At 38.3% G+C, this 26,508-nt stretch overlaps 1 long non-coding RNA gene across 1 annotated transcript; it reads left to right on the top strand.

Annotated features, from left to right (window-relative positions):
* The first annotated feature begins 23,857 nt into the window (after positions 1 to 23,857).
* On the top strand, positions 23,858 to 26,254 carry LOC307141509. Its single transcript, XR_013818357.1, has 4 exons — positions 23,858 to 23,947; positions 24,747 to 24,792; positions 25,435 to 25,601; positions 26,158 to 26,254. It is a non-coding gene; the product is annotated as an uncharacterized lncRNA (long non-coding RNA).
* Positions 26,255 to 26,508: the final 254 nt, after the last annotated feature.

Here is a 26,508-nt window from a genome sequence, read left to right as displayed (position 1 = left end):
GAGAGGCCTGGGTGGCCGCTGGTGGACGCGCTTCTCCGGCGCGGCCCTCTCGCTCCGTACGAAGGGGGAAAAAAAGAGATTTTTCTCAATGAGTCTGACGGTTGCAAAGGCGCGGGGAGAGGGGAAATGTGAAAGAGAGGAGGGAGGGACAGAAATGAAGGAAGAAGAAAGCAGGCATGATGAAGAGATGCAGGGAGGAGTATCGAAGCAAAGAGATTAAAGCCTTCCATTCAGATAGTGAGCAGATAGTTAATTCAAAAGTACTTTATTTGTGTTGGCGGTTCATTGATATGGACAGTGATCTGTGGGAGAATTCCTGAAGGGAATAATGCGGTCTGTTGATTTCATACGACAATCGTACGACAAACTGAAGCATTCCAAGTCATTTCAGTCAACCGGATTTGCTTCTCGACAGCGGGACAGCAGTGTTGTTGTTTCTCTGTTGACAAACATAATTATTTTGCTTGACATTCTTCAATGGAAAACATAGATAGGGGAGAGCGGGGCACAACCTAACGCTTTTTGACTTTCTCAGTTTGTGTAAATCCACTTGGGGTTCAGGGTATGTATTTTTTTCCCCACACTTTTTTCTTGATTTACCCCAAAAGAACGGAAGTGAAATGTGACAACAAGCCCCATAGGTGGGGTACATTGTAACATGTGGTGGGGCACGTTGTTACATGACCAAATAACAGCTTAAAATGTTACCTGATATAATAAAAAAAATATACAAGACAAACTCAAATATTTTGTCAAAAAAAATCAATTATTAACTTTTTTAAATAAAATAATGTCATTTTTTAATCATTAAAAATATTAGCATTTTTGAGTTTGACTACAAACACATCGCTATATATACAGCTATACAGCACAGTTCAAAACATAATAATAATTAATAATTTCTTTATTCACCCTTTTCTCATGGTTTCTCAAAATAATTCATAAAAGTATAGAATATAATGGCATATTTCTAATAGGGGCTCATTGTAACGCAGTGTTACAACGCACCCCATCTGCGCAACCGGGATTTAACCCGCGGGTTGTGTCTTCTGCTGTTTAGATCAGCATTAAAGAACGATCTCAACTGTTAAATAACAGATATAAGATTCAAATAATATTGGATTTGTCTTATTTTAAATAAACACAAAAAACAGAGATGAAAACTAAACTTAAGTAAGAAATTTACTTTTGCTATGGTTAAATACATGTTCAGTAATATCTTTCAGAGATTTTTTAATTTTGGCGGTATTTTTTCTCTAAATAATGTTGATATGGCAACTAGTAAATACACTAAGTTTCACATGCGTGTTACAACTAACCCCGCGCTATGTTGTGCCCCGCGCTCCCCTACACTTTATTTTGGTCCCTTTCGAACATTCTGCTATAAGTAACTTTGCAACTGCATGTCAACTAACTCTCATTAGAGTATTAGTAGAGTGTCTGCTTAAAATCTGCTAACTCTTTATTGTGATGGTCTTCCAACAAGTACTCGGTGTGTTTCAACCGCATGAACCAAGGTCTAAATGAAGTTCCAGGTAAAAATATCTCCCTTTAAAACATCCCTGCTCACGAGGTAGTACTTTTTCAAAGTTTAGGAACTTTTGGGGGTGGGTCTTTGGCGCTGAACATGCTGATTGGTTGAGTTCACGCTACATTTTGATTGGCTGACTACACGCAGCATTTTATTTCAACTACCATTTTTAAAAGTATGTTGTGGTGCGTGCAGTAAGAGTTGTTTGGTATTCGAATCAAGTTTAAAAAATAGGGTAGATGGACGGACGACGAGGTTCAGGCTTTATTAAGTTTATACGTGGAGGATGAAATCCAGTGGGAACTGGAAAGTCGCACGCAGTCCTACGTCACCGTACTTATCTTTACGGTACTTTAGAACGAGATGGAAATGCAGACAGCAACAGGTCTGGGGGAAAACAGCTCTGGGTAATTTCGGTGGAAACGGGGCTTTATTCTAAACCTAACTGTAACGGATCGTTGAGGGAAGAGGCTGAGAGAGAATCCACTTGCACGCACGCTTTTAATTACAACACTCCACATGAAGTTACAGGGACATCAGATCCAGAACACGAACACGATCCACAACAGAGAACAACAACAAACGCAAACACATCAGAAACATCCAGATACCTACATTTACATCCAAACAACGACGAGCCAAGCATGATTGAAAACCAAGATCTTAAATACACAGAACAATGAATAGATAATTAACTGCAGGTGTGTTCAATGATGGTAACCATAACAACTGATATGACAATGAGGAGAGACAGAAACCAACCAGGAAGAGAACATGGAAACAATGAAAACACAGAAAGTCCATACAAAACAAAAGACACAGAACTGGGAAGCTGACACTAACACTACCAGTCTACTAATACTCTACAAACACTCTAATGAGAGTTATGCTGCCTTCACGTACTATCAGAATGATCGTAAATACTAGTTAAAAAAATTGGATATGAACGCCCTCTCAAGTCAAAATTGAAATGCAATGAGCTCGTAATCACAACTTCAGAAGTGGGAAGTAGGACATTTCTGATAGCATGTGAAGGCAGCATTAGTAGACATGTAGGTGCAACGTTACTTATAGTCAACAGAATGTATTAAAGGGACGATCAAAATAAGGTGAAACCTATTGTTCAAATGATGTGTGATTATTGCACAACTCTCTGGAATAATCAGTTCTGATTGGGCAGTCTGATATTTGTGTCATCCATCCATGGCTCATGGGTAACTGAAACTGGCACTATTTTTATGTCTCTTTTATCACGCAGACTTGACGACCGGCACCATCTTGCAGCTCAGTTATTGAAGGTATTGTAGAAAAACAATTACTTTAACTCTTTCCCTACCAGCGTTTAAAAAAAAAAGTTGCTAGCCACCGCCAGGGTTTTTGATCATTTCCACAAAAATTATTTTGTGGAATATTTTGTTGTATGAATATCTGAGCATGCAATATATCAAAAGAAAGAGCAGACCCTCTGCTTAAAAAAAAAACCTTTTATTCTAAATTCATGCATTCATGTTTTATTAACACTTAAATATGGGCTAGATCGATAAAAAAAAAAAAAATTTGAACAAAAAGCTGAGAAAATCACGTTTTTGTCAAAGACTACATCCAGATCAAATTTAGAACGATGATCAAACACAGATGGAGTAGATCGAGTCCATCAACACCCCTAATGCTTGCACAGTCCTATAGCTCATCCTGGGTCGCCATTTCATTCAGTAACGTTAGGCAGTTTTGATTTATATGATGTTTAATGTTGATGATCACGTTATTTTACATATGCATCTGCTTCCATATGATCGCTTGGTTTTTTTTGCGACTTCTTCACCTGTGTTTTGATCAGGAGATTCTGTACTCATTCAGAATATGCATAATAGCGCCCCCTAGTGTATAACAGTGAAAACACAGAAAAAGTTGTGTTTGGCGGGGAAAGAGTTAATATTATTGCAGAGGTCATGTTGTTTCTAGACTGATTGTTATGAATATTGTAAGTCCTGCTGAAAAATACAGCATTGCTGTGCACCAGCATAAGGTATGTTTTGCATAGTCCAGCATGGGAAGTGGGAGTGCTGGTGGAGCTTCACCAGCTCAGTTTTTACTAGCATTACTATGCTGGCCCACCAACCAGACAAGCATTATACCAACTCTAACCAGCATGAACTAGCTCGGACCAACATGGAATTCATGCTGACTTATGCTGGATTTTTTAGAGAGATAGTTCACCCAAAAGTGAAAATTCAATAATTGAATCACCCTCATACTGTTCCAAACCCATTTAACTTTTGTGTTGTTTACATTGTATGCACTAGCGTGCCAATTGTCAACAAAACACAGACATTTGATGCATTTTACTCACCGCCTGCAACCATCTGCAAATCCAACGGGCCTTGCTTATAAAACATTTGTCACTGAAAATGCCAGGAACACACTTGAAAAACAATACTGGGTTCTTTGGGAAGCTGAACAAGGTTTTCTTTCCCTCACAACCAAAAACACACTTCTTTGGTGACATTGTTAAAAAATCCTTCTCGACTTGTGTTACCCGAACGATGGGCATGCTCTTGCTCCTGCTTTGGGGTACGTTTCCCGTACAACGACGTAACTCACTGCTTAACTACCATATTACGATGCATCGTTGAAGAAATCAACTTGCTACTGTGGACTGTTTCAAAAAACAGTTTGAGCTTTTTTAACTGAAAGCGACTTGCACTGACATATCTTAAAATATGTCAGTGCCATTGTTTTGTCTCAAGATGCACACCAGTACATTTATATCAGTTACTTAAATGCCCTAATTGAACTAAGGCCTAATCCTTTCTTAATCTAAGCCCTGTCTGTGAAACCGGGCCTTAATGTGATAAACAGATTTAATTTAAGCTTTTACTCACCAACAACATACAAACATAGAGCACATCAAATATGCTTAAGCCAGCACTTTCTTGCTTGATGCACAAAACAAAAAAATAGAAAGGAAAAGAAAAACTTAATTGGTTCCATTCACCATATTTGATGTGCTCTTGGTATGTACAAATTAATAACATTTCTAATTATATCTGTTCATCATTATTGTGTTTCTTGAGAAGACTTGGATTAAACTGATTCATATTCATATGGTTTTGGTGAAACTGACCTTCGATTGTAGCCTGGCTCCGCCCTCCTACGTACTTCCGCTCAATTTTCATTTTTCTTCAGTACTCCATCTGGGACTGCTGTATAATCTTAGGTTTTCTCAGAACAAATTTTTACCAGTCCAATCAGCGAACAGAGGGAGTGGCCGAGAACGATGACATTGATGTTGTGCTAGTTTGAGTTGTAGTTCAGTAATGGCGGCGGACGAAGATGCGAGCGAAGCCGTTCATTCCGTTGTGGCACCGCTGCCGAATATCCAGAAGTTAAAGCCGGAGCTAGAACAATCTTTGCTGAGTTTTTTTGGTGGCCGTGATGTTGTGTCCCGGGATAAGTTTGATTTTCCAGCTCGCTCCGTTAGTGGTGAATTGTTTTGCGCGCGGTCGGAAGGTATTGTCATCATTTACAGGGGCTAGTCAGTGATTTTATTGCCGTCCGTCTCCCACCACCCGCGTAAAAATCCCGGGCTGAATTACCTACTGGTTTTGACAAATACCAAGGTCGTGTGGTAATTTAATTGCTGTCCGAATCCACATCTCTGAGTTTTAAAGAATATATCACTTCAAAATTCACTGTTTATATTCTTTTTGACCACTGCAGAGCACCGTACGGCTGCGCTCGCTGTAATTTTTATGCATTTCTAGACCTTTTTTCTTTAAATGCTGGTAAGTATTTTCAAGAGCAATATATTTCATCACCACTCAAAAAATAAAAGGAAGAATAGCACGTAAACATTTGAATTGGGCCGTTATTTACGGCAGCATTTTGGGTGTTTTCACACTTGGGTCCTCTTTAAAAGAACCAAACTCAGACTCCTTTAAGTGGACCAAAAGGTGAACCAAGTGAAAAAGGACCCAGTTCTCTTCACGTTCACACTGTCCCTGTACCTGAAAGATCTTTTTTTGGTCCACTTTAGTAGGAATGGGGTCTCAGACCCCTTTGTGTTCATACTATTGCTTTTTGGATCTAGTCCAGTTCAGTGTTTGATGGCTGACCCTCAACATTTGATCCCATTCACTTACATTGTTTGTGCCTCTGTAACCAAGATAAATGTTTTAAATTACATTGCTACAAATTAATTGAGTTGTTTATCTTTTTACACAAAAAAATATATTTTTTGCAATACTACATATTCTTGCACTAGCTATATCACACATCCACCTTTGTAAATAACATTTTGAATTGTTTTCCTTGAATCATGTTTATTTTATTGCAGAAGGTAATGATAACATCAGCATACAAAAAAATAAACAACACAATAAAATAATTAAAAAAGATGCAAATTAAATAAACTGCTTTAAAATTTCCAGGTAAAGTAGGTATGCCTACTGGTACGGTCATCATATGGTACGGTAGGTATGACCGTATGATGAGATCGAACCGTACCCAGACCACCTCCCAAGATGGTCTCGGTTCGGTTCGCTTTAAAGGGGTCTGAGATCGTTTGGAGTGTTCACATATGGGCCAAAATCACGCGAACTGTGCTCAGACCCCCTGAAAAGGACCAAGTGTGAAAAAACCCTTATTCTTATCATACCAAGCATATGATATTTTATTTACAGCATACAATCATGTTATGGACCACGTGAGCAGCACGTTCCCGATCACAAAACTCTCCCCTCCACCGTGAATAAATCATTTTCCGAATGCACAAGGTTTTATCAATGAGGTGGTTGCACATTTATTTTTACGGACTTCCATGTGAGAAACAAAGGCGAACGGCGCATGACATACGTCACGACCAAACGTTAGCGATTGGTTTGGCAGATCCAATAGTTTTAAACGTCAACAGAGTACCCGCCTTCAAGGAAGTAAACGCTAGTCAATGGAGAGTGGCCAGACTCTCTGTACAAATTAAATGTACGAGAGTCTGGTAGGACCAGGCTAGTTCGATTGAGGGCAGAAAGAAAAAGTTGAAATAATGAAATAAAGCCTTGAATTAGTGATGAATTAAAGGGTTTGGAACAACATGAGGGTTAGAAAATGATGACATAAAATAGATCAAATGCAGAAAAATTGCATTCTAGGCCAAATATTTTTGTATTTGGTAAGTAGCAATAAGTGGCTTATTGTTATCTTAAATTAAAGACACCAGATTACATCAAGGTTAGCCTTCTTGTACTTCCGAAGAGTCTTGACCCTAGAAAACAGTGTGATAGTTTACGTGAGAGGTCAATGCTAAAGGTGGTTAGCTGAGTCTTTTCACTGCTAATAAACAGTCACAAAACACTGACAGGTGTGAAGGCCTCTGCCCCGAGCACCCCAAAAACTCCACACAGGAAAAGAAAAAGCGAAATATTCAGCTATTGGGAAACACACAGGGGCATTCACAGGCCCTGAGCGCTGACCCCGAAAGAGCACCACTCACCCCGAAAACGGCCAGATGTCTGTCAGGACCAAGAGCACGTTTGTCAGACTGGCCTGCTGATAGCTAGCGCTGTTAGCCGTGCTGCACATGGCAGCCTGTGTTTTTCTATCATTCATCAAGCTGGTGTCACCAGTCAGGTTGGAGCGTTCATTTTCTCCCTGTGCACCGGGTCAAGTTAAATGAAGGGTGAAAGTCTAAAGCAAACAAGATTAATGGCAACACCTGATTAAGAGTGATTTCCCTTTCCTGTCCAGTGTGTGGTCAGAAGCCGTAGTTAGTATAGTTTCATTATCCTGTTTCGTTACAAAACCTGACTCACTGTTTTTCCAACCAATAAAATCCGAGCCCCCTGCAAAAACGTGGATTACTCACGGTCAAATGCTCTGCCGAACATCTATTTATTTGAACTGTGCAAAGGAATGAGTGCTGGCACTCTGCATACAGAGAGACTCCTTCTGGGTAATGTGGTCCCATGGGAGGGTCTTATGAACCATTAACAAACTTCCCACTTCAGATGGGCGGCCATGATGGCAAGACAAACAAACACTTTAAAAAGTTAATATTCCTCTCCTGTTTGGACGGCCTGATTACTTGTATGCTAATTCTGCCAGTGTGTGTAATTTATCAAACTGCCGCTTCTGCTAAAGATCAGGAACTGGCCTCACATTTTGGCAGGTTTCCCCCTCTGTTAAAATCACATCATTAGATTACATGAATTATTCGGCCTCTTTAATTAACAGAACTTCTCTGCACACTGAGATTCAGATTCATACAGCATACATTATAAAATGATCATCTCACAATTGTTATATAATGTTTTTGTTGTATTTGTTTTCATCTTAGTTAATAAAAACGGACCCACTTTATATTAGGTGGCCTTAACTACTATATGTACTAACATTTAAATTAATTTTGATAAAATGCACTTATTGTGTACATACATACCTGCATGCAATTAGATATGTAATTAATTTCTGTAGTTACATTTAAAATTACACTGTTGACACCTCCCTTACACCTAACCCTACCCTTAAACTTACCCATACCACTACACCTGTCCCAAACTTTACCCGAATCCCACCTTAATATCAGCAAAAGTGTTATGCAATACAAAATGAACACAATAAGTACATTGTACTTGTTTTTTGATGTAAGTAAATAGTAGCTAATATAAAGTGGGACCATAAAAACATTAATTTGATATACAGTAAATTAATATTACGACTTTTAGGTTAAAAGCACACACACAATCTCACTCCAGCACCTTTATTCATTCACTTTGCTTCTGAGCAGGCAATCTTCTGTTATATCTAATTAACCCAGATTTGATTGGAGGAATAATTCATTTTGTTGCAGTGTTACAGAACTTCAAAGCCGTGGACAGATGCTGAGCCTGCAGAAACGAAGCAGAGGGAGGAAGACGCTGAAGAAGATGAGGAGTGATGAGAAGCAGAGAACGATCAAGGATGCTAGCTGAGTACAAACCACATGACAGGACATATAACTGTAGGCATACATGTTCAACTTTAGTTCGTTTGCTTAAATTGTTTTATGCATGGAAATGTAGGCCTAGTTTCTTAATGATCAATGTCACTTTCTCTGCTGGCCTGCATGAATTAGCCCTCATTCCTGTAGGATTCCCATTATATAGTAGGTTGACTGGATATGTTAAAAGGATACTACATGCTGCTGTGAGCAAGTAAGATATTCTGGTGCTGTACAATATAGCATATGAGTCACCCGTAGCAGATCTATACAGGTGGAGCTGGGGAAGGTGGAGGGTTTCTGATAGCGCGCTGCAACTTGCAACTTGCAACTGCAAGTATTTGAAGGTTGAGCAGCGAGTTCATTGGCTACTGATACAGCAGGAACCAATCAGCTGTGCCCTATTATGTGATTGCAAGCAGATTGTGTTAAGAACCTATCTGCCTACGCCATGTAGAGTTTCATGACAGAACTTTGTATTTGTCTGCTGTAAATATGAGATCAAGTATTAAGCCTTTGTTGCTGTTTGGACGTAAATAACATTCGTTGCCAATGGGTACTCTGAATAATAATTAATTAATCAAATAAAAAAAAATTGCTGAAGTGTATTCTGAAGAATACAGTTCACTAGTTATTAGCAATATGTTATTATTATTTACATCAGGGGTCTCCAAACTCGGTTCTGGAGGGCCGCTGTCCTGCACATTTTAGCTCTAACCCCAAATAAACACACCTAATAAACTACAGCTAATCGGTGTCTTACAAGGCCCTATATTTAGACACTGATTAGCTGGTTCAGGTGTCATTAATAGGGGTTGGAGCTAAACTCTGAAGCACAGCAGCCCTCCAGGACCGAGTTTGGAGACCCTTGATTTATATACTATTATAGCATTTATTGACATTTTGAATTAGCCCATATTTTATTTTTTTCAGTATTCAGTTTTAAGTTTTAGTAATTAGGTTTTGTTTAAATATTTGTTTTTTTAGTTTTAGTAATTTTAGTACTTCAACTTATTTTATTTCAGATAGTTGCCAAGGCAACTTTTCTAAAAAGTCAGTTTTAGAGCTTGACATCCTATGGCTTGACTATGAACTATTATTCCATCGGATAAATAATAATATATGCATTTGGAATGACATGAAGGTAAGGAAATAAAAGAATTTTTACTTATTGCTGATTTTTTCCTATAAATGACAGTTAACAAGGATTGCCACTTATTTATAAAACTTTAAATATTACATAAAGTTGCAACTAGTATAGAATTTTAAGGCAGTAACTATATTAAACTATTCTATGTATACAGTCCACATATTTATGGGAATTCATATAATATCAGTGCCTGGTATATCTGATTGTGTATGTGCATGAACCTCCAGCATTGGCTATTTGGCATTGATGTCATCTAATAACACAGTTGTCCCGAATGGGCTGTTGTGCACAAAGTGTGGCATTGTTGGTTTCTTCCGCATGCCAGCTGGCATGACATTGACCATGCCAATCGACACGCAGTACAATACCCCCTCCAGAACAGGGGCTCACTTAAGTACCAGGAGCCCCTGTGGCATAGAAGAGGGCATGAGGCCCAGTGCAGAAAAACGGCAGGTGTTTTCGCCAGTGCCACAATAATGCAGCAGAGAATGGATGAGGATTCAGAAGTTCCACAGTCTCAAAAAAAAAAAAAAAAGGTACAAATGCTGTTTCTGGGGCGGTACACTTTTATAAGTTACTTATATGTATACTTTAGGTATTAATATGTCTAAGGAGCTGTTTACACAAGACAGTTTTTATCGAAAAACAGAAAACTTTGGCCACTCATTTACACGACAACTACAAAAAGTCTGGGAAACTGGTGAAGTCATGCGCATGCGTATTAAGCTTGTATTATACTCGCCGCATACTGTCTGAGTAGGTACTACATTTGAGTTTGAACTTACTTCACCATCGTTAAAACAATACACTCTAAATAGTGTGTGTGTGCATATAATATGAATATAATCCGGATGTACTACATCCGCCGTGTTGTCATTATCATGTGACCTACCAGCGTCAGTTGCGTTGCATCACTGCCATTCATAAATCCTCTCCCGTGGCCTCATGGGATAGTTAAGTGTCCATCATATGCATACCTCAAAATCTTGGCGGAAGTAATAGGTCATCCGGGGACTTTTCACCTACACTCTACTCTGCTGGTGTACTGTTTTATCCGCATACTATAGCCTATAGCAGGGATGTTTTAGATTTTGGATGCAGTGATCGTCATGTGTTTACCCTAATTCTTCTCACCGCTGCTTTCTGATGGTTTAGAGAACAATTACTCTGAGTTGCCCCCTGTAGTTTCAAAGAATAGTACAATGGCGAGCATATCAAGTAAAAATGCCTTGTCCGTTTGGGGAGACGCACATGTAGTCAATGGAGGCACGCGGTGTAAACCAGTGGAAAGTATAAACAGGGCATTACGTATTCAGTCTATAGGTGTATAGTGTTTCTTTACAAAAACTACTGGCCTGGCAGCATAATACAGCGTTTTTATTCATTTTCGGATCCATGTGAACGGGGATCATTTTGTTGTCATCTGTAAGTTAAAAATGCAAAGAAAAAACGGTCCCGTTTTTAGTATATCGTTGTCGATTAAACGTACCCTTGGACCAGATCTCGACGGCAGGAATATTATATACCTCCATTTTGTCTGGTGTACAAAACTCTCAGTAGAGTTTTGCCTGACACCCAAAACCAACAGCAAGTCTTATCTGACACCCAAAATCAGTTAACAAAACTGTATTTTGTCTGATACCTAAAGCTGTATTAACGTTCTTCTATCAGTTCTTCAGAGGTTGACAGCGGAAGCCAAGGAAGAGCACAAAGCAGGAGACAAACTGATGCTGATGCTAAGACTTTGTCTTTGACTTCATCCTGTACTTCATCTAACCAGTTATTATACCAATGGGACATCACTGCTTTAAAACATTATCAGGTTAAAACCTTGAAATTGAGACATTCTCTTATCTCTTATTTGTAAAGACAAATATTGAAACCACACAATCATAAGATAGAAAGCATTGCCAGGGATAATAAGTAAAATGACAAGTAATATAATAAAAATGAATAAATTATTATATTATTAAATTTAACAATTAAATGATTAAACTATAAATGATTATGATTAAATAATTAGAAATTAATTAAAAAAACTAAGAAAATAAAACAACACAGTCGCTTCCTTACATAAACACAAACAGGTTGCTATTGATAATCCTTTGATCTTGCATATGTATCTTTAAGGTACTAATATATACAAAGATATATAAGGTAAAGATGAGGCAGAAGTGTCTATTTTCCTTCTTTCACTTTCTTGTCTCAAATACCCCCTTTTCCTTACTATACATAACGTTAGTCTCCCCCTATAAAGTGTGTGTCTCTATCAGGAAGTTGCCAAAATGTTCCTCCTGTTTGATTTTACGTGCTGAAGGAAGGTGACAGTTCTGCATTTGTATGGCTAAACTGGGAAAACCGTCGAGCAAAGCTACAGAGAAACAAACACAGCTGGGGCAGGAGGAGCGGTGTCACAGTGAGACCCAGAGTACTGTCGGATGGAAGCAGTCAAATCTCTGTAAAAGTAGGTGGAAAATAAATGCAGTACAGGTAACAACAACAAGAATCTCCCAGTTTTAGGACAGTAAAACTCTTCTTAAAGGAAAAGTGAAAATTCCGAGTCGTTGGCAGCATCCAATTAAAGACCTTATAACCCACGGACACACAGCGCCGAATGTTTACGCGAGCACGTCTTTCCAGCGAGCCAAGACAGCATGTCTGTGGATCTCATTAGAGCGGGAGCGTGTGTATCTATACGTACGTGGTATAAGTGGTTAAGGTATAAGTGAGTAGCTGCACTTGAGCGCATAGGAAGCTGTTGACGTGTGTATGTGTGAGTGGGTGAGTGCGTAACGCCCGGTGACAGTTTAAAGATTGTTTTGATGTTGCGATTCCTCTCCCCTCTTTCACCATGTGGCTTCGCTCTAGACCCTGCTGACATCACAAAAATCATGCCCTCCCAATCCCAGCCCTCTTTTAATCATTCCTTCCAAACCTGCCAGCATATGCCCTCTGTTCCCCTTTCCTACGGTCTCGCTCTCTCGTTTTCTCTCTCTTTCTGCTTCTGTCCCTCCCTTCAGGCATCTCCTCTCTGCTCCTGTCAGTTCAGCACTTTAGGGGAACGCTGAAGCTTTGAAATGCATATTCAGGGCTGCTGAACGCTGGCATGTGTACTCTGCTGAGTAATTGTGGAGGCCAAATGTTTAATTACATGTGACAGGCACAGCAGTGGGGGGCCACGGCGTAGCGGCCTACAAAACAACACCCAGCTCTCCTCAGACCTCCACTTATACTATCACCCCAAACATGGGAAAGATTTTTTTTCTTCTTACTGCAAGTATTTGCTGAAAGCATTCCGCTAGGGTGAGTATGTTGACTAGAGGGAAGGGTCAGGTTTGAAACAGGAAGTGGGTTGAAGGGAGGAAGTAGAGAGCACCTGTGCAGGTCAGCGACATCAGATAAAACCATGCTAATTTCAAACTTACCCTTTGACTTGCCTTTTGATTCCCACGTCGCATTGCAGAGGGAACGCAGTGGCGGCAACGAGGTTAGCGCTGTTTCTGATTAACTGAGCCCAGGCTTAAATCTTTATCTGATTAACCTGGCTCATAAAGTTATACCGCCAAAACGTATGTTTCAGCGTTACGGCAAATTATCCTGTTAGCGACACAACAGGGATGGAGAGTGAGATTTAAGTGCTGGAACTCTAAGCCTGTAATGATCCCAGTGGTCAGCTCTGTATGAGACCACTAATCATTCATAACGCTATACATTGTAAAACTACACAAGAGCCTTTTATCCTATAATGACTTTTAATGAGGGGTCGAAGGTGCTATAAATGTAGCATAACAGCTCAGCTTTTGAAAAGACAGATTGTTTACCCTTGTGGGAGCTTAGAGATTCGTTTGCAGGCAAAAGAAAAAAAAAAAAACCCTGGACACAGTTTCTTTACAGCGGTTTGCAGCAAGCACTCATCTGCCTTGTAACACAGACATGTCTGGCAATTTAAAAATATGAAAATTCAATCTAACATGTTAAATTTGTCTCACACATGGGGGGTCGGAAAGGGGTCTTGAGGCATTAGTGTGTGAGTGCGAGCATGTGTGGGAGCAAGCAGCAACATGCTGGAAACAATCATGTTGCGGTAAGTTACAAGCAGCCACATCTGCTGGTCTTCTCCCATTTTACTCAGGACAGAGCAAAATGTAAAAATCAAAAACAACAGAATCAAGTGAGGTAAAATGTGTGTAGCTTTACTTGTTTGCCATTAAATCTAAATGTATGTTTTTTATTATGATCCCTAGCAGAGTTCACAGAGAGAACTGTAACGGGGCAAGAGTAGAGTGATCACCATAGGCCTCAAAACCAATATGTCAAGATAGGCCATGCCTACCTACTTTGGCATTCTTAAAATGTCTAAGGTCATAAAAACTATGAACATTATTTGTATTTTGTCTTGCCCTGTTGATCCTGTTGCAGCACTTAATCAAACCACATCAGATATGCTGCTATCACAAGGAGTAACCATAAATTTCTTTGGATTGATGCAATGTGATGTAAACAAAAGATACAGTCGACAATAGGGGCTTTTGCACCGGGAAGTTCTAGGAACTAGCTACCAGGGTGGTTCCCCAAGAACTAAAAGTTCCCCTAGGAACATTTTCCTGGTTGCATTCGCACCGCCAGTAGGAACTCTGAACTCGTAAGCTGCGCTTGCAGTTTTGACTTTTATTTTGACGGCGTGGTGGACCTTTATTTTGACGGCACTGATAACGCCAGAGCATGAGCACACAGCTCTCACATTCTCTGTTTCCATTAGTTCTGTTTAACAGTATTGTTTAATACGTTATTAGATAGCACTGTTATACAAAGAGTATTATTGGTTGCCGTGATGCCCAATGTTGCTAGCTTAGCAGAAATACATAATCATGTTTTGTTTGGTCCCCTCAAAGTTGCGTTGGATTTTCTCTTTAGCGTAAAGGTTGAGAGGTCCATCTGCTTTCCATGTTCGTATACGTTTCTGGAGTAAATATATAACTGTTAGACTATAATCTGTGTGTGTATGGCTTTTAAAAAAATGGCGGGTGCTGGTGTTTTGCATGCGTTTGGCCAATCAGCATACACTTACATCACTGGTATAGTTCCTATTGTGCTGGGCTAGACCCTACTCTGAAGTAGGAACTAATTTAGTTCCCCCAAAAGGAGTTCCTAGAAATAAAAACATTCCTAGTTCCTGCGGTGGGAACACTTCCACCAAAAGTTTTAAGAACTATGAAGAGGTTCCTCCGGTGTGAAAGCCGTAATGCATCAGTTACCCATTTATTCCAATAAGGAGAATTTTTTTTTTTTTTCAAAAAAAGTGCATTAATGTATCATAAAGTAGTATCATAAGTATTCCAATACGTTTGAAGCACATTTAGCTTTGTTTGAGGAATGGGACAATTCATAGAAAATGTTTCCCTCCATCACAACCCTCCATTTTTTTTATTCACGTTGTTATTTAAAGCAGCAGTAGGTAGGTTTTGCTCTCGGGGTCCATGCAGGTGTTCTGCTTGTGTCGCGTGTGAAATGTCTTCATCCCAGGTAACGTTACAGTGGCATATGTTTCAGCATATAATTTCATGGGTTTTATTTTTTTTCAAATGCCAAATGATCGCGATGCTCACGTTTACAAGCCAGCGTCATAATAGTAGCCTAGTCTATTGGTTCCCGTTTTACAGAATCTATATGATACTTCAATTCAATGTTTGAGTGGTAGGTAATAACCATATATCGTCAATATTAAAATATCAAGCTACCATAGATGAATCTGCAAATTTGAAAAATCGATTTGCATTATAGCTTGAGGCAAGACAAATAAACCAATATCACAGACATGTTAGGTATCCTAAAATATGATTTTGTACGTCTGACGTATTTACTTGCAAGAATGTAGCCCCTCCTCCTTCAGCTCACGTCAACGAGCAAACGCTGGCCCAATGTTGATCCTCGTCCTGCCTTTAATCTGATCACTTTCTCGTTTCCTCTTTTTGCTTTCCTCCGACAAAACCTTTGCTTTCTTATTTTTCTGTGCTGCCTCGGCCATGACTATAACATTCGTCAAACAAATGATAGTTGGGCTCGCACGTCCGAATTTAAGGTGGTGGTGGAAGTGACGTATATGCCGTAAAGCAGTCGAATGTTGTAGTTCTTTTGTAGTTTTGTAGTACTACCCGAAACCCGAAGTTTAAAAGTACGATTAAAAACGATACAGACCCCGTCAGGCTATGGCAGACGTGTCATTCAACCTATTGTAAGTCGATGTATCATCACAAGAGGTTTGAAAATATATTATAAAGGTTGAAAAGTTACCTAGTGCTGCTTTAATTTGCAGTTTATTATCATTGTATATTACACATTGATCGTTATATAAATCATCATCACTGAACTGTTCCTGGAACTAAGATATAATTATTCATTTTGATACAGTAATAAAACACTAAAGGACAATAAACATTGCCTGGCAATGTCACAATTGAAACTCTCAGCTGCTGTTTTCTATAACAATGCTCCCTTTTTTCATAAAGAGCAAGACTTTTAATTTTAGTCATATTTATTCTTTGTTTCAATCTCAGCCCAACCCATTCAAAATGCTTTCTGCAGCCTATGATGATATTTACTTACTGAGTGCATGCTCAATAAAAAGTTTTCATTCTGTGTGGAAAAAAAGAGTGTGACCATCTCAAAAATCAGATTTTGATGTATGCATATTTTTGGAAAATATTTTTATTCTGATCTCTGAAGTTTTCATTATATTCATCTGATATCTGTTTTATCTCTAGGCTGAACATTAACATGAATGCTAACAATTTCATCATGTCTATGGGGTCTGGAAAATCTATAAATAATTATGAAATTACTTGTGACTAAACTGAAGCATTTAATTTTTTAAATACATAATGCACATTACATATTTTCCAATACCAAGACTGTTCTTGACTCATCAGCTGATCAACATTGTTTGAGTTAAAAGGATTAAGCGTATTTCATATAATTATAATTTAGCTCTCACTTAGAATTTTATTTCAAACATACATTATTACTGACAGCTAAAATAATTAGTACCCTATAACCATGAAAAATAAATCTGTAAAATAAGTATTAAAGCAATTAGAATATTACTTTGAAGTGTTTTCTTATTTGACATAAAGAAGGTTCATGTCATTGTAACAAAGTGGTGATTGTAACACTGATTTCCTGTATTAAATCTGATAGGATTTAGGGCCCTATCATACACCCGGCGTAATGCGACACCAGACAGCAAGTGTTTTTTGCTAGTTTCAGCCCAATCCAGTTATCATTTTTACGTCCAGCGCCACGTTGTTTAAATAGCAAATGTACTTGTGCCCATCTGTTCACCCATGGGCATGCTAGTCTAAAACGAGGTGTGTTCAGGCGCATTTTCGACTGCGCCATTGATCAACAAAAATCTGGTTTAAAATCAAGATAAAGTCTAGCGCAGTGTTTTTTGTGTTATTTAAAGGGCGCGTTAGTAATATACACAGCACGCGTACACTCTGCTTATTACACACACAGGGTAGCACACACACACAGCAGCACACAAACATTTTTAAATATAAAAAATAAAAGGATTTCTGGAGAAGTGTTCAGTCTTTCCTCTCACAAATTCCGCCATGTAAATAGCGAATATGCTATGGTGTAAGCGCAACTGGCCTTTAAAGGGAATGGCAGATGAGACTCTGAATGGTTTATTGCACGTTATGCCCAAAACACACCCGTGACTCATTAAGAGACTAAGTACAACCCTTTTGGATCATGTGCCTGGTGCGGCGACCGTTTTTTCCGTTGTTGTGCACCTGCGCTTCAGACCATGCACTCAGATTGTTAAAATAAGGCCCTTAGTCTTTCTCGTCTTAAGTTTGTTAATGTTACAGTTAATTTTGTCACATATAAATAAAGATAGATAGATAGATAGATAGATAGATAGATAGATAGATAGATAGATAGATAGATAGATAGATAGATAGATAGATAGATAGATAGATAGATAGATAGATAGATAGATAGATAGATAGATAGATAGATAGATAGATAGATAGAACGGTACACGTATTCGTATCAAACCATTTCGGTACAGGGCTTTCGGCTCGGTGCACGCTTGAAACCGAACGGTTTCCGAATGCAATCTTTAACAGTAAACAGTCGGCTTGTTGTAAGCGCGGAACACACTTCAATTCGAGTTCCCACGAGAACATATTAAGTATTCAGTCCATTTTATCACGAAATTCAAACGATAAATGCCGTTTTGACGCTCTTTAATGTCACGTGACTGTATAGGCACTGTATAGATGCGTTAGCTCAACTTCAAGCGGCAGCGCTGCACATGAGTGAGCGCGATCATCTCTTCTTAAAGAATAAACATAAAATAACATCTTTTAAGGTATGTAGAGGATACATTACAACTTACTGAAATGTATCATATGTCGTGAAAATAAATTAGATTTAGAAGTTAATACAAAAACTGCCTTATTAGAAGCTTGAATAATTAATTTAAAGACAGACACATTTTTTTCAGTAAACCACTGTTGAATAAAAATAAATAAAAATCAATTTTATACAACTGCTGTACCGAACTCGTACCGAACCGTGACTTCAAAACCGAGGTACATACCGAACCGTCAGTTTTGTGTACCGTTACACCATAGATGATAGATAGATAGATAGATAGATAGATAGATAGATAGATAGATAGATAGATAGATAGATAGATAGATAGATAGATAGATAGATAGATAGATAGATAGATAGATAGATAGATAGATAGATAGATAGATAGATAGATAGATAGATAGATAGATAGATAGATAGATAGATAGATAGATAGATAGATGTTATTTATCAGGTGTATATAATACAATGAATCCTTTGTGTGTCCTCCTTCAGTTTCTGCTGTCTGTTTAGATGCACCCTCAGGATGTATGCATATCTCTTCTGTGACACCACAATGACAGCAGATGACTGTTCCCTTGGAGGACATTAGTCCAGAGAGAACAAACAAACAAACAACTCACTGTCTGCCAATGTTATTTTTCATATGAATTGTTGAAGGTGTTGACCAGAGTTGCGGGGAGGTCAGTCCGCTTTCAAACTATTGGCTCTCTGCCAACTTTACTCTGATAATGGAATTTCAGTTCGATTGAGTTCAGCTGTTGCCATGACAAAAGAGCAAGATGAGGAGGCTTACATCACCATGAAACTGTCACTAAGGATGTTAACAGCCAAGGGCTTGCCCTTTGACCCCTGCTCTGTTCCTTAAACCCAAAGCAGGCACACAACTGCCCCTCTCTCTTTCTCTCATTCTTACAGGAATGTTTTAGCATAATAATGGATCTTCATGGTTTTATCCAAAATATTATTTATGTTGTAGCTGCAGAGGACATTGTACCATCAGTTTAACTACGTAGGTAGGCCTACAGGAAGTCTTTAATAAAAGACATAGTAGCTAGACCACAAAAATAGGTCAAGATGAACATGATCATTCAGTTTGTGGTACAGCTACTGACCATGTTCAGAAACCATCCTCTGGTTACTGAGCTTAGCAGGGTTCCCTCTCTTTTCCTCTCCACAGAGTTTAAATTCAAGCGGATACACTAGAGTTCCCTCAGCACAGTATGGGCCCAAGCTCCTGCTGAAAGCCTGGCTGAAACCTACAAGACGATGCACTTAGCGCATGCTGATTCCACTTCCCTGTGAGGTCAAGGGCCGTGAACCCTCTCTTGTGAACGCAAGACCCTTTTTACAGTGCTCTGTTCTCTTCTGTTCCTGTCCTCTACCCTCCTTGTACCCTTTACGCTAGCTTTATTTTCTCCTCCTTCAACAAACACATCTGTATCATTGACTATATATAGGATTTATGACTCTAACAAGGCTTTTTTTGTTCCTTATCATCAGTATGTGAAATTTAGTGTCATAACAAATTTTCCACATAATAATACTATTCCAAGTTAATCTAAAAATATGGATTTTCTGACAAGTAGGGGAGAGCAGGGACGAAAGTACCATTTTTCAGAAAATCGTAATTTTAAAAGATAATGTTTTAGACCGAGATATATTTTTGTCTGTGGCCAATAACTCACAAGTGTGGTCTATCAATAGCAGGTGGTATTTTGTACAAATGTAGAACGACTACAGTATAAATTCACTTTGAACATAAGCTGCACATTGTTACTTTTGACCCCATCAGGTGGGACGAAAGTAACACACAGGTGGGTCAAAAGTAACACAACAATACAAGCTAGATTTTTTGGTGTTACTCTTGTTTTTATTAAACATACCTGACTATGACCTTGTTAATATGTAACTGCAAACATATTTTGTCCTTTATCTTTGCAAAAAAAAATATTAAATTACATTTTAATTTTATATGTTAAAGTTCATCAAATGTTTCAAATGTAATCTGACAGTACAAACTTGAATTGTTTAGAATATTTTTTATTTGCAATGTCAATCTATTTGATACGTTTTTTCTTCAACAGTATGAACAATATAAAAATGTAATTAAATTAAATGTGCATAATATGCATTATATATATAATAGCGGGACAAAAGTAACAAGTGTTACTTTCGTCCCGACAGGAAGTCCTGACATTTAAACACGATTTACTTTTATACTGAAAAACTCTGAAAAGACAAACCTTCAGGGTGTGTAACAGCACTAAATAACCCGTAGATTGATCATTACTGTGAAACATAAAACAAGAAACACAACTTGTAATTAGAAAAAAAAGTACTGCTTCATTAATTTACTTGCCGTACTTGAAAACTGCATTTCGGACCTAACCGCGGGAAACGATGGCGGAATCACATGATATTTGGCAGATCCGTCATGGGTTGTGTGCTGAACATGCTGTCATAGCTTGAAATGCAAATGTATTCAGGGCTCGGAGAAAATCGCGTTGTTACTTTCGTCCCGTGTTACTTTCGTCCCGTGTTACTTTCGCCCTGGTTCTCCCCTAATCATTATTTAATAATTATTTACACCTTCCCTGGACAGGCAGACGATAGATGGATGGATGGATGTATGGATGGATATCAACATTTAAATCAACATTTTTCCTGTGGTTTATGCAGTTCATTGACTAAGGGAATTTAAAAACCATGTGTTTTTACCTTGCTCTACTATTTTTTTCCCTCACTCTCTTTTCTGCAGACCTTGCAGTCTAGTTAATGCTGACTTTAAAATGCCTTTGTTAAACGTCGGTTTACCTCTCTTTGAAGAATATGCTCTCCCTAAGAGCATTTCATAATTCTTTACACGACAACATGATGGATTATTCTGATTTTAGATCATAACTTTGACAGGCAAAAAGGGAAAAATCTCCAAAAAGGTGGCTTGTGTTGAGCATTGCAAGTCACTTACCGATAGACAATAAATCTTCCTGATGCATATTTTACAGAGAATAAGTATATTTTGACTCCTGAAGGTTAACCAATTTTGAGGCCGAATTTGAAATGGAAACACAGTTTAGCATAGTCCTTGTCCAAACAGCATAAATGTTCTAAATGCCAAACAAATCAGGTTACACTTCCTTGTTACAGCGTAATTAATTATACATTTAGGTACTGAATATTATTCATTAACTACATGTATACTTACTATAGGGTTGGGTTAGAATTAGGTATGGTTTAGCTCATGTAATTATGCATCATTTATAGTTATTACTATAGTAATAATATGTAACGTGTAACAACGACGCTGCAAAATAAAGTGTTACCAAAAATCATATGAAAATATATTTTATCATGTAATATAAGTGTATAAAAGTGTAAATTCATAATTAATGAATAGATGGATTTTTTTCTTGTATATGTGTTTTACAGGGACTCTCCATAGGTGTAATGGATTTGTATACTGTACAAACTGTATATTCTATCCTCCTACACTAAACATACCCATTACAGAAAACTTTTGGCCTTTTTTGCATTTCAAAAAACACAGTTATGTTTTTAAGCCATTTGGTTTACATTGTAATACCAATGCCATTATACACATTTGTGTTCTCATAAACCATACAACACACACACACGCACGCACGCACACACAGAGTAAAAACTTATATCATCCATGTCATGACAACGTATTTTCACATTACTTTAACTCATCAAAATAATACCTTTTTTAAGTTAATATAATTTAAATGACTTTTACAGCAAATTTTATGTGAAATGTGAAACTGAGTTTTTAAGTTGAAATATACAGTATACCGGCTATATCATTATGACCAAAGTTTTCAAGTAGAAATATACCACTTGAAGAAGATTTTTGTTGTTGTTTTCCCAAAATAGCAGTTTTTTTTAGTTTACCATGTCATAAAATTCTCATGATATAAATGCTTACAAAAACACAACAATCCCAGGTCCCCCAGGTGTATAAACAATCCCAGTCAGTAGTGGTTTACAAAGAGATAGCCTGCCATCGCATACACACACCACCACGACAGGCCTGACAAAGGCCTGACTCTCTGATACACACAAAATAATTCAAATGTCAGGATTTGAATGTCATCTTCAAAGAGGCCTTTCCATCAGTCCTGAAGTCATTATATGGGAGAGGAGAATAAAAAGAGAGCGACATTGTTTTATGTACGGCCGCTTGATGCCAGTCTAATTAATAAAGGGCCTTTCTTTTCCTTTTGAAAAGCAGGTGAAGGGAGTGTGAGATTAAAGGTGCTTATTGTTTCTTTTGCTGATTTTACAGGTTGAGTTTTAATTTGTGAGAGGCGGCGAGGAGCCTCAGTCCAGATGGTACGATAACCCTGCCGAACGCTCGCACAAAAACCAACCTGATAACAAAGATATGTAGATGAGAGAGAGAAAGGGGGAGAGAGAGGGGAAGAGAGAGAAGGGGGAGACGAGAGCTGGAACGTTGCCAATTGCTCCCAGCTCTCTGTAGCAGAGGAACAAATTGATGTGTCCAGCAAACGATGTTTCCGGAGCAGCAGGGGTTTGTTCTTCACTGCCAAATCCATCTCCCTTTCATACGATAGCCCAACTAATGAGTAACCCCTGCGCAATACTAAATAAACATTCAGAGCACAAACGTTGCACCTTAAATGAGTTTCATATTTTGGAGCTCTGAGGGCTGTATACTTGCTATATCTTAATTATGTACCTGTTTTAATGGAAAGTAACGAAAGTTAAGAAGTGGTCTTTATGATGTTCGGTTGTTCAGAACAAACAATCCCAATCCCATCCCCCCTGAGTACTTTCACCTGAAAAATCTGAATAGGAAATGTACCTTGCTAGTGAGGAAAATGGTGGTGAATAAATAATTTGATATTATTCTGATACTTCATGGTTTAGATGTTATATACGGGTTTGGGAGATGAAACATAAAAGTCACATTAAATGCATTTTGGGACAGAATGGTTACAGTTTATTGTGGAGTTTGAAATGTAAAAAAGTATTTGTGTAATAACTGTATGTTTGATCACTATTTTATGACGCTGTAATGAATTAGCTCCAAGGAATAAGACATTTAATTATTAGTCTGTTACTGATATGTGACTATTAGTCACATGATTTGGTGGGTTTAATGAAACTGAAAGTAAAAGATACATAACGTTGCTTTTCCTTTTATGAACTTTCACTTAAATATACCCATACTTGGGTGTGTCAAAACGTTATACTGTAATTTTATTTGTACCAGTCTTGCACGTCCACGGACGTCCAAAAAAACCTCCAAGCTGGACGTAAATATTGAACTTCACACGTCCAAAAGGAGTCGTAGTTAGATGTCCAGATACTGCACCGGAATTGCATGTTGTATAGACGTACAGATTGGGTCCTGTCCGACCGACGCAATATTATAAACATGATCTGCACGTCTGGCGGACGTCTTATGTTTGCTTGGTTTTATGCTTCTGGAGCTCCTCAGTGTGAGATACGAGACCAGTGCGCTATAGGTAATGCTCATTATCAATCACACTGTTAGACATTTCTGTAATTTGTACAGTTATTTACTATATATCACCCAGTATAATACTGTAAATTCTCTTTACAGTAAATAACTGTAATTCCTGTTGCATCATGGGTATTTTCTATGACGTCAAAGACCAAATACAGTGATTTCCTGTATTTAAAAAAAATAAAGTATAATACTGTATTTACCACAACGGCCTATTTGGCACAATTGGGATCGACAGGATTTGCTTTAGATTTATATTAGGAACCATCAGTGCAGCGTTGAAAGTTTTACCCGAGGAGAGAGCTCACGGTTCCAGAGAACATATGAGCTGTGTCCGGACACCCTGCGAAGATTTTTCATCCCCCGTGAGAACGGCAAACAAGCAAGGTAAGTGTGATTTGTACTAGCCGCGGTTGTCTGCACCCCAATTTTAGCTTGTCAGCATTGGTGCTAAAAACTGAGGTAAACCTAACGTTTTATGAATTTATTGAATTAGATTAGGAACCGGTGCAGCGTCGTAAGTTTTGCCCGATGAGAGAGCTCACAGTCCGGACAACATACTTTACATAACGTTAGGTTATCATTTTCTTAAACTTTGCTGCTAACAACTGAGGCAAACCTAACGTTTTATTTTAAAAAAATTAGATTAGAAGTTTATTGAATTAGATTAGGAACCAGTGCAGCCAGCGTCGTGTGTAACGTTACTGCCCGAGCTCCCGGCCCGGACAACATACTTTACATAACGTTAGGTTATCATTTGCTTCAGCTTTGGTACTAAAACTGAGGTAACATAAACCTAACGTTTTATTTTTAAAAAGACTTAACGTTAGTGAGTTTATTGAATTAGATTAGGAACCAGTGCAGCCAGCGTTGTAAGTTTTGCCCGAGGAGAGAGCTCACGGCCCGGACAACATACTTTACATAACGTTAGGTTATCATTTGCTTCAGCTTTGGTACTAAAACTGAGGTAACATAAACCTAACGTTTTATTTTTAAAAAGACTTAACGTTAGTGAGTTTATAGAATTAACTTTATAAATACAATGAAGATTTTGTTTATCGAGCATATTAAGCGTACATTAGGACGACGTTAGTTAGTAAATTAGCGTTGGCCACTAGTTGCAAAAATAATGTCGTTAACAAGCAAAGTTTACATTTGGATTGACATTATTTAGTTTACATTTTAGATAAGAATACCAGGAGCCTGCCTGTGCTGTGCGACACTGGAACTCGGTAAGTAACGTTACTCTTTGTTTCTCCACATATTACTGATAATTCAAAGTTTTTCTTGTATGTTTTAGTCGGGTCTGTTTAAAGGGTAACTAAACCCACAAAATTATTTAGTTTTTCCACCTCTTTTTAGCTGTAACTAGCCAAGTACCATTTTTTTCATAAATTATATTATACTAAAATAATCCAGGACTGACAGATTATAATTTTATTTTCTGGAATTTAAGCAGTCCTGGACAATTTTTGGATGATTTTGTCAGATGAAATATAATTTATGAAAAAAAAACATGGCAAAACTTTAGAATAATGTTGCTCAAGTGCAAACCTGAATACATTTCTGAATACAAAAGAAGATGAAGAATGTTTGTAACCTAACAGATTGAGGCACCATTCACTTCTATAGTAATTTTTTCCTACTATGGAAGTGAATGGTGCCTCAAAATTGTCTGGTTACAAACATTCTTTAAAAGGTTTAGAACAACAGGGCGAGTAAATGACAGAATTTACTTCTTTTTTTTTTTGGTGAACTATCTGTTTAATGACGGACCATTATTCTAAAGTGTTACCAAAAACATTTAAAGCAAAGGCACTAAGGGTGATGAAATTTAAAATATCTTTATTCTCTTAATTTTCTCTTGCTTTAAGTTTTTTTCGTGAGGAAAAACCCAGAGGAGGGAACAAGATGCACCACCAAAACCGGAGTGAGTCGGAAGACCGGGGAAGTTGTGAACAGGAAGACAACTGTAATCAACAACAGAGTGTCATCCTTCCTTCGCCACCTAATGGAGTTTGAATGGAAAAACTTGGACTAGGTGAGACACTTTTTTAATAGGATATGTAATGTACACAGACACTTACGCTGCATTCACACAGGGCGTCATGCCGGTTAGAAATGTTGTCTGACTTGAGACAGTGCCGACGCCACGTGACAGTGACGTATGGCATTAAAGTACCGCGAGAGCGATTCGAGAGCAGCCGCTAATACAGCCGGTGCAGTTTCTCCAGAGCGACTGCACGGACTTTGATGATGACACAGCTGTTCCACGATTGGCCAGATTCTCCGCATGACAGCGATCACATGTGTTTCGTGTTTATTCTAAAACCTTCAGTTCCTCTAATGCGCACAAATCTGTTTTTTTATAACAGTTAAACCTCTTTTCATGTAGTTGCGACATTATATTGTCATGTTTATCAAAATAAAACAGATGAAAAACGTAGACCCCCACTTCATTGATAGTTTAGGCTTGTATGTTAACTTTATTCTTGTACAAACACACGCTGTATTAAGCAGTGCATAAAGTATTACATGACAAAAAATGTCTCTGAAACATCTGTGTATTGACAAATATTGCATTTATTTCACTTCAGCTGATAAAGTGTGCAAACACAGCGAGAGCGTCACTGCGGGAAGCAGAAAGTGTCAGACTTCACGTCTCCGTTTGCAGCTCCTCCCCGCCTGCACGCGGCTACTCTCGCCGATTGGTTGCATCCGGCCACAGCTGATGTCCAACACACCTTTCAACTTCTGCCGCTTGCAACGTGAGTAAAGCGACGCGCGCGATGGAACCGACAATTCAGTTCAGCAACGCATGACGTCACCCATTCAAAGTAAATGAGAAGCGTTAACACCGGTGCCCCGTGTGAAAGTAGCATTAAGTTTGAGGATACCTTACTAAAGCTAATGCAGTATACATGTAATCCATCCTGCAATAAAAGGTT

The sequence above is a fragment of the Gobio gobio genome (assembly GCF_949357685.1).
Source record: "Gobio gobio genome assembly, chromosome: 17".
Lineage (NCBI taxonomy): Eukaryota > Metazoa > Chordata > Actinopteri > Cypriniformes > Gobionidae > Gobio > Gobio gobio.
Note: the sequence above shows the minus strand (reverse complement) of the source record. Positions and strands in the feature narration are given on the sequence as shown.